Below are 9,380 nucleotides of genomic sequence, written 5' to 3'. Positions count from 1 at the left end.
TGGTCATTTGATATAATTTGTAATTGATTAAAAGTGTCTATTTTCGCTTTAATCAACATAAATATTTCTTAAATGTTACCATACTTGAATGTTGACAAAGAAGGATCAGCAAAATGTAGTTTGTGCTTTTCTTGTGTCTTTATGTACTCGTCAATTTTAATCACCATGAAAACACTTCACCAAAATCCTTTTAGATTCATTTATAGGCATATATTTAATTTTGACATACATAGTCAAGTGTTTAGTAGGTAATTGAAAATGAACTAGGGGCTGTTTAATCTGTGTAGGGTTTTTTGTTGGTTGATTGTGGTAGATGAGAGGCAGCTGGAACCCTGACTCCCACACTCTAGATGCCACTCCTGCAATAAGAGACAGACAGAGAGAGGGAGGGAGGAGAGACAGAGAAGCTACCTAGGAGCAGCAGGCCTAACAGTAACACAAGAGGACACATCTATTACAGGACTCACATTTTGAACCTCTAAATACCAATGACTGCTAAAGTGCTAAAAGTTGGTCTGTCCTTTCAGCAGAAGAAGCTGAACCAAAAATTATTTTCTCGCATCGTTATAATCAGAACACATTTGAGAACTTCGGATGTGGTCAATGCAATCTGTTTTCCACAACCAGATGAATGGCACCAAATACGCTGCTCTATACAGCAGGTCTTCCCTCTGGCTCTGGTCATTCAGTTTTCAGTGTGGATACCTTTGTAAAGACAAACATGTAGTTAAGGCATGGTAGATAACAATGAATTATATTAATATATGAGCTTGTACATGAAGGTATGCTTCAGTTGAGGACATGCAGTATTACGTAAACCTACTCCTACATGTCAAATTTATCTTAGACAATGTGTATTGTACGCAACACTTTTTTAGTGATATGTACATTTTAGTAATAAACAGAATTTGTAAATATAGATTGTAACATGTATGTGACTCATCTTAAAACAGACTAATGTGCTGACAGAAGGTCTTCAAATAGATTAGCAGACACAACTACAGTAAGTGGAAGAAAGACCTCAGTGTAACAGCATCAACAACAGTGGTTAATAACTCCTGCAACAGCATGCTTGTTAGGTACATTAACAGTCTGAAATAATGTATTTAGAATTTTTTGAGAAAAGAATATTGAACCTGGTGTTTTATACAATACATTTGGCTGCAGAACTGAAGATTTTTCAAGATAGAACACTTATGTAACTTTACAATAATATATATATTTTTTCATGTGCGACATTTTATTGCAAAAACGGATATTCTGGCCTGCTGCCCCGTCCGTCGATGTGCTCCAGCGTGGCTTTGTCCGAGGGTGAGACTGACGGTGATGCTGTGTGGGTGCCGCTGCGGCGGAGGTGATAGCGTATGTGCCTGTCCTTCGGGCACCTCCGGGTAACGTTGCCCAACTCTCGGGCGGGGTACATATATTTCAGTATATTCAAGTTAAAGCAGTCTCTGCTTGTCCCGTGCGAATGCGCCACACGAAACTCAGATGTGAGGGGGTACTTTCTAAATTACATGTGGTCCCAAAATGATTCTAATCCCGTGCGAATAGGGTTTATATGAATTTGCACAATAACGTTAGCTATATCAGGTTTTGACTTTAAGCTAACATTACCATTATATGCACATTGATTAGCAATAACATCACATATGGTTAAAAACAGATCACCGGCGAGACCGTTGTGCATACCTACTGTATACGACTGTAACGTTAAATATATATATTTTAATCCGTTTATACGGTCTGGTCTGCATAACGTTATTAGTTAGCCCGCTAGCTTGGTTAGCAAGGTGCAATCTAGATAGCTAACTGATATTAATTGGGATGCTAACGTTGGCTAACGAAAAACAGTATTAAAACAAAATGTAACGTTACTTACCGGAAAAACTGAACTGCCGACTCCTTTGAGTGTCTTGTCGTACAACCGAACGTTGAACAAGACATTATTAGGCGACCAAGTGTCACAGTCATGAAGACGAAAGCTGGTCAACCCCCAAAATGAAGTTTACGTGCCATGGGTAAGCTTTGCTAAACCTGTCATGATTGACAGGCCGCGAACTGTCAATCACATCATAGCCACGCCCTAAAACACCCCCTGCTTTATCGCCGATTTTAAAGTCAACGAGACTATAATTAAAAAAATGAACATCATTCTGTGTTGCAGAAGACTTAAAACTAGCGATTGAGAATATAAACTCTTAATTGAAATGTTTACTGAGGTAATAAATCAAGTGAGAAGTGGGTCATTTCGCCATAGACTTCTATAGAAACCGACCTCCTTTTTGCAACCACACGTGTCGCCCCCTGCTGGAATTCAGATAGAATGCAGGTTTAAGGCACTTCCGCATTTGCAGAAATTTGCCAAACCGGATGCGCTGTCCACTAATATATACAGTCTATGGTCTGCCTGCCTGCATGAAATAGTTTTCCCTTTGTCATCAGTGTGCCACTTGTTCAAAAAGTTCCTTCTCTTTTTCTTTACTTCGCCCTCAACAGTTTGTACATTTATAGCTACTTCTGACTCCGCCACGGGCCTCTTAACACCGGGGATATGTTGCCACATTTTTTAACCGATAATTTTCCTTTCGTCTGTACCTCAGCTCAGCTATATGTGTCACGGACTAAAGCTGAAAACCACTCCACCCGCCACTGTGGCTTGTATACAAGGCAAAGTCGCCTGCCACTTTGAAAAAGTACCCGCCATTGACTGGTGGCGGGTGCTAATTTCCCACCCTGGGTGTGACTATGTTATGTGGTAGCTAAAGCACCTAGGTGCTTTCCGACCGGATAGTACTTCAGACAGTTCTAAGAGCTACTCTCCCCCAAAACCTTTTTTTCCGTTTGCATTCCCACTGGCCAAGTGGCCATAGGGACTGGTACTCGGAACAGACCCCGCCTCTGCCTGCTGCGCTGTGGACGTGTGTGTGTGTATGTGTGTGTGACGGCCGGCGAGCCGCAGGACACGACGGAGTTTAACTCCGAAAAGACAGTTAACCACAGGTTCCCGTTAATCTTATGATGGACGTGTTGTGATATTTAAACAAACGAACCGCCAACGGCGAAATCAAAGCCTCTTATTTACGAGAGCGGTCTGAGAGACCTCCAGCTTACAGCGGGGTCTGTGTGTGTGTATGTGTGTGTGTGTGTGTGTGTGTGTGAGACCGGTCTGAGAGACCTCCAGCTTACAGTGAGGTGTCTGAGCATGACTGGCCGAGCGACGAGCTAGAGGCCGTGGCAGGCGCTTGCTGGCTGTCGCCTCACTTCATGGAGCTTCCCAACCCCGAAAACTTTGAAGCAAATTGTCAATTCGGCATCAATTTTCGCAAGACTGCCTATATTCGAAATCTAAACAGGGAACCATCACCTTATCGTGGTGGAGAGGTTTGTGTGTCCCTATGAACCTGAGGGCTGTGTTGTCTGGAGCTTTGTGCTCCTGGTAGGGTCTCCCAAGGCAAAGTGGTCTCATGTGAGGGGCCAGACAAAGAATGGTTCAAAAACCCTATGAAAAAACGAGGTAGAGATGATGTGACCCTGCCCGGAGGAAGCCCGGGGCCCCCGTCTGGAGCCAGGCCCAGATGGAGGGCCCGTCAGCGAGCACCTGGTGGCCGGGTTTGCCACGGAGCCCGGCCGGGCACAGCCCGAAAAAGCTACGTGGCACCTCTCTCTCCAACCCATGGGCCCACCACCTGTGGGAGGAACCGCTGGGGTCGGGCGCGCTGCCACATGGGTGGCAGTGAAGGTCAGGGGCCTCGACGGACCAGACCCGGGCAGCAGACGCTGGCTCTGGGGACGTGGAACGTCACCTCTCTGTGGGGGAAGGAACCGGAACTTGTGCGGGAGGTGGAGCGCTACCAGTTGGATCTGGTGGGGCTTACCTCTACGCACAGTCTCGGTTCTGGAACCATACTCCTGGATAGGGGTTGGACTCTTTTCTTCTCCGGAGTTGCCCAGGGTGTGAGGCGCCGGGCGGGTGTGGGGATACTCACAAGCCCCCGGCTGAGCGCCGCTATGTTGGAGTTTACCCCGGTGGACGAGAGGGTCGCCTCCCTACGCCTGCGGGTTGTGGGGGGGAAAACTCTGACTGTTGTTTGTGCGTATGCACCAAACAAGAGCTCGGAGTATTCGGCCTTCTTGGAGACCTTGAATGGAGTCCTGTATGGGGCACCAGTAGGGGACTCCATAGTTCTGCTGGGGGACTTCAACGCGCACGTGGGCAATGATGGAGACACATGGAGAGGCGTGATTGGGAGGAACGGCCTCCCTGATCTAAACCAGAGTGGTTGTTTGTTGTTGGACTTCTGTGCTAGTCATGGATTGTCTATAACGAACACCATGTTCGAACATAGGGATGCTCATAAGTGTACTTGGTACCAGAGCACCCTAGGCCAAAGGTCAATGATCGATTTTATAATCGTTTCATCTGATCTGAGGCCGTATGTTTTGGACACTCGGGTGAAGAGAGGGGCAGAGCTGTCAACTGATCACCATCTGGTGGTGAGTTGGGTCAGAGGGTGGGGGAAGACTCTGGACAGACCTGGTAAACCCAAACGGGTAGTGCGGGTGAACTGGGAACGTCTGGAGGAGGCCCCTGTCCGACAGACTTTCAACTCACACCTCCGGCGGAGCTTTTCGTGCATCCCTGTGGAGGCTGGGGGCATTGAACCCGAGTGGACAATGTTCAAAGTTTCCATTGCTGAAGCTGCGGCGGGGAGCTGTGGTCTTAGGGTCTTAGGTGCCTCAAGGGGCGGCAACCCACGAACACCGTGGTGGACACCGGTGGTCAGGGAAGCCGTCCGACTGAAGGAGTCTTTCTGGGATATGTTATCCCAGGGGACTCCGGAGGCAGTTGCAAGGTACCGAAGGGCCCGAAGGGCTGCAGCCTCTGCCGTGAAAGAGGCAAAGCAGCGGGTGTGGGAGAAATTCGGAGAAGACATGGAGAAGGACTTTCGGTCGGCACCAAGGTGCTTCTGGAAAACCGTTCGCCACCTCAGGAGGGGGAAGCGGGGAACCATCCAAGCTGTGTACAGTAAGGATGGGACGCTGCTGACCTCAACTGAGGAGGTAATAGGGCGGTGGAAGGAGCACTTTGAGGAACTCCTAAATCCGACTAATACGCCCTCTATGGTAGAGGCAGAGCTGGAGGATGATGGGGGATTGTCGTCAATTTCCCTGGTGGAAGTTGCTGAGGTAGTTAAACAACTCCACAGTGGCAAAGCCCCAGGGATTGATGAGATCCGTCCAGAAATGCTTAAAGCTCTGGGTTTGGAGGGGTTGTCTTGGTTGACACGCCTCTTCAACATTGCGTGGAAGTCGGGGACGGTGCCTAAGGAGTGGCAGACCGGGGTGGTGGTTCCCCTTTTCAAAAAGGGGGACCAGAGGGTGTGTGCCAATTACAGGGGTATCACACTTCTCAGCCTCCCCGGTAAAGTCTACTCCAAGGTGCTGGAAAGGAGGGTTCGGTCGATAGTCGAACCTCAGGTTGAAGAGGAACAATGCGGATTCCGTCCTGGTCGTGGAACAACGGACCAGATCTTTACTCTCGCAAGGATCCTGGAGGGAGCCTGGGAGTATGCCCAACCGGTCTACATGTGCTTTGTGGATCTGGAGAAGGCGTATGACCGGGTCCCCCGGGAGACACTGTGGGAGGTGCTGCGGGAGTATGGGGTGAGGGGGTCCCTTCTCAGGGCCATCCAATCTCTGTACGACCAAAGCGAGAGCTGTGTCCGGGTTCTCGGCAGTAAGTCGGACTCGTTTCAGGTGAGAGTTGGCCTCCGCCAGGGCTGCGCTTTGTCACCAATCCTGTTTGTAGTATTTATGGACAGGATATCGAGGCGTAGTCGGGGTGGAGAGGGGTTGCAGTTTGGTGAGCTGGGGATCTCATCGCTGCTTTTTGCAGATGATGTGGTCCTGATGGCATCGTCGGCCTGTGACCTTCAGCACTCACTGGATCGGTTCGCAGCCGAGTGTGAAGCGGCTGGGATGAGGATCAGCACCTCTAAATCTGAGGCCATGGTTCTCAGCAGGAAACCGATGGAGTGCCTTCTCCAGGTAGGGAATGAGTCTTTACCCCAAGTGAAGGAGTTCAAGTACCTTGGAGTCTTGTTCGCGAGTGAGGGAACAATGGAGCGGGAGATTGGTCGGAGAATCGGCGCAGCGGGTGCGGTATTACACTCAATTTATCGCACCGTTGTGACGAAAAGAGAGCTGAGCCAGAAGGCAAAGCTCTCAATCTACCGGTCAGTTTTCGTTCCTACCCTCACCTATGGTCATGAAGGCTGGGTCATGACCGAAAGAACGAGATCCAGGGTACAAGCGGCCGAAATGGGTTTCCTCAGGAGGGTGGCTGGCGTCTCCCTTAGAGATAGGGTGAGAAGCTCAGTCATCCGTGAGGAGCTCGGAGTAGAGCCGCTGCTCCTTCGCGTCGAAAGGAGCCAGTTGAGGTGGTTCGGGCATCTGGTAAGGATGCCCCCTGGGCGCCTCCCTAGGGAGGTTTTCCAGGCACGTCCAGCTGGGAGGAGGCCTCGGGGAAGACCCAGGACTAGGTGGAGGGATTATATCTCCAACCTGGCCTGGGAACGCCTCGGGATCCCCCAGTCGGAGCTGGTTAATGTAGCTCGGGAAAGGGAAGTTTGGGGTCCCCTGCTGGAGCTGCTACCCCCGCGACCCGTTACCGGATAAGCGGAAGAAGATGGATGGATGGATGGATAAACAGTTAATTTCTCGCCTAAAACGTTGTCAGAAGTGAATTTAATGATGAATGAGATGGTGAAAATTGTTACAAATGTCCCGTTGTTGGTTATTGCTCTGTCTGCAAGTTCTGAGTTGGCAGTGGGCGTGACTTATAAGTTCGACCAATCAAGTACACCTAGGAAAAGGGAAAAGGGAAAAGACCATGCTCTGAAGTAGGAGCTAAAAAAGTATGCTACTGCAGCCAGAGGAACTTAAAAATCCCCAAATTTTTCCTGTTGGAAGACGACGAAAAAAGTGTTCTAGGAACGTTTAGTTCTAAGAACTGCAAAAATCCCTCCGGTCGGAAAGCCCTACAGGGGGAGGTAAATCCAGCAAAAACAGCCACTACTGATTGGGCTAGTGCCATATCTATGTGAACAGCTATTCTCTTTTATTTGCATTGGCATAGTGCACCCTCTTTTGTGTTTTTTTGCTGTTTTGATTATCATTGTTTTTGATTTTAATTACAGATGCAGATGCAGAGTACAATCCCTGATCACACTGCTGATCAAGATGATCTCACCGGATTTATCTCTCAGAACCAGGTGGAAATTTGAATGGTGTGTTACTTGCTTTAATCTAGCAATAATACTGCTAATCTATCAATAAGTCTAATTGGCTTGCATAATGTTTTCTTGCCAAATTTGTCAGCCACCTCTGTGGCCTATGTGAGACACATAAAAATTCACAGCAACATACCCAATTATTTCATTAATATTGTGTTTAATTTGTTCTATTTCCTAGGGATATGCCACTGCAGCTGACCTGGAGAGTTCACTCCCTTTACCTGCAACTCGTCGTCTGATACTTCTTGGTAAGTTGGTTTCAGATAGGACAGTTGGCTTTAGTGTTGTATGTAGTGAATTTAATGGTGTCAAACTAAACTGTATTCAAAATGAAAACTAAAACAGAAATTTGACAGTTAAAACATTTCTGTTTCAGGAGAAACGGGAAGCCGCTTCCAACGCTGGATGCTCAGCATTGAGGGCCATATTGTGTGCAAAGGGATCCAGTTCACCTTTGTGACAGGGCTGGCGTCTTTTTTTTCCTGTTTTTACATCTTTAACTTACAGTACCAAGAGGAGGCAGCCTGCACGCTTGAATTCATCCAGAGGTAAGATTTTGTCTGTTAACACCTGCATTTGTTCTGGCCTAGCTGTTGCTCAAGCATGGTTTCAACAGGTCTGGTGATGGGATTTAACAATTAACTTTGCTTTAGAAAGTTTTAGTGCAACTTAAATATTCATAGACGCATAGGATAGTGCATGTTGAGGATAGTTCATGTACATTTGTTGTCTTTGTTGTGCTGTTAGTGCTGTGTGAATTACTAGATTTCCAACCAGTGTATAATTTTTCAGACGCTTTGTGGGTATAAACCCAGAAAAAGGGACAAAGGCTGCAAAGGGGAAAAAAAGAACTGTCAATGCACACGTCGCCAGCCTCTTGCACAGACTCATGGATTTTCAGTGGGATTTCATTTGAAAAAGGTGAGCTAGATTTATACATTACACATATGTTCAAACAGCAATGATTCAGGAGGCTGGGGAAATTCATTCTCAACTCCCTTTCAAAGTTAGAATGCTGAACTCCTCTTCCATGCTCTTTGCCATTCTTTTTTTGTTCTTTCAATGAATTTTACTTATCACACTTTCTATTATTTTGTTATTCTTTCTGTTTTGTGCTCTGTTCCTGAAATTAGCTTTTGTTAGGTCAAGCCAGGTGAAATTATGGAACTCATATCTCTCTCTCTCTCTCTCTCTCTCTCATATACAGACCCAAGACTTTCCAAAGGATCCTCATTGTGTGCTTTGAGAAAATGGTTAGTGGTCTATGCAGTGACAGTGTTTTTATTGTTTATTGCTCTTTATTGACCAGGAGTTCCATTAAGTGTTAAGTCTAGGCTTAAATGTATTCATACATGTTGAATTTCAGTGGTTTGGTAACATTAAGTGTTGAGGTTCAGTATTTTGTTATATTGAACAATAGGGGTGGAACATTGGTGGCAGTAAAGGTCAGGGGCCTCGACGGACCAGACCCGGGCGGCAGAGGCTGGCTCTGGGGACGTGGAACGTCACCTCTCTGTGGGGGAAGGAGCCGGAACTTGTGCGGGAGGTGGAGCGCTACCAGTTGGATCTGGTGGGGCTTACCTCTACGCACAGTCTCGGTTCTGGAACCATACTCCTGGATAGGGGTTGGACTCTTTTCTTCTCCGGAGTTGCCCAGGGTGTGAGGCGCCGGGCGGGTGTGGGGATACTCACAAGCCCCCGGCTGAGCGCCGCTACATTGGAGTTTACCCCGGTGGACGAGAGGGTCGCCTCCCTACGCCTGCGGGTTGTGGGGGGGAAAACTCTGACTGTTGTTTGTGCGTATGCACCAAACAAGAGCTCGGAGTATTCGGCCTTCTTGGAGACCTTGAATGGAGTCCTGTATGGGGCTCCAGTGGGGGACTCCATAGTTCTGCTGGGGAACTTCAACGCGCACATGGGCAATGATGGAGATACATGGAGAGGCGTGATTGGGAGGAACGGCCTCCCTGATCTAAACCAGAGTGGGTGTTTGTTGTTGGACTTCTGTGCTAGTCATGGATTGTCTATAACAAACACCATGTTCGAACATAGGGATGCTCATAAGTGTACGTGGTACCAGAG

At 47.8% G+C, this 9,380-nt stretch overlaps 1 long non-coding RNA gene across 2 annotated transcripts; it reads left to right on the top strand.

The window, feature by feature from the left end:
* The first annotated feature begins 7,207 nt into the window (after positions 1-7,207).
* On the top strand, positions 7,208-8,710 carry LOC116052245. Of its 2 annotated transcripts, XR_004105547.1 has the most exons (4): positions 7,464-7,546; positions 7,675-7,846; positions 8,091-8,219; positions 8,506-8,710. It is a non-coding gene; the product is annotated as an uncharacterized LOC116052245 (long non-coding RNA). The 2 variants fall into 2 exon arrangements; XR_004105548.1 differs by lacking the exons at positions 7,464-7,546; positions 7,675-7,846 and adding an exon at positions 7,208-7,277.
* Positions 8,711-9,380: the final 670 nt, after the last annotated feature.

The sequence above is a fragment of the Sander lucioperca genome, chromosome 4, assembly GCF_008315115.2.
Source record: "Sander lucioperca isolate FBNREF2018 chromosome 4, SLUC_FBN_1.2, whole genome shotgun sequence".
Classification (NCBI taxonomy): Eukaryota; Metazoa; Chordata; class Actinopteri; order Perciformes; family Percidae; genus Sander; species Sander lucioperca.
The sequence above is the reverse complement of the archived record's forward strand: the minus strand, read 5'-3'. Positions and strand labels throughout refer to the sequence as shown.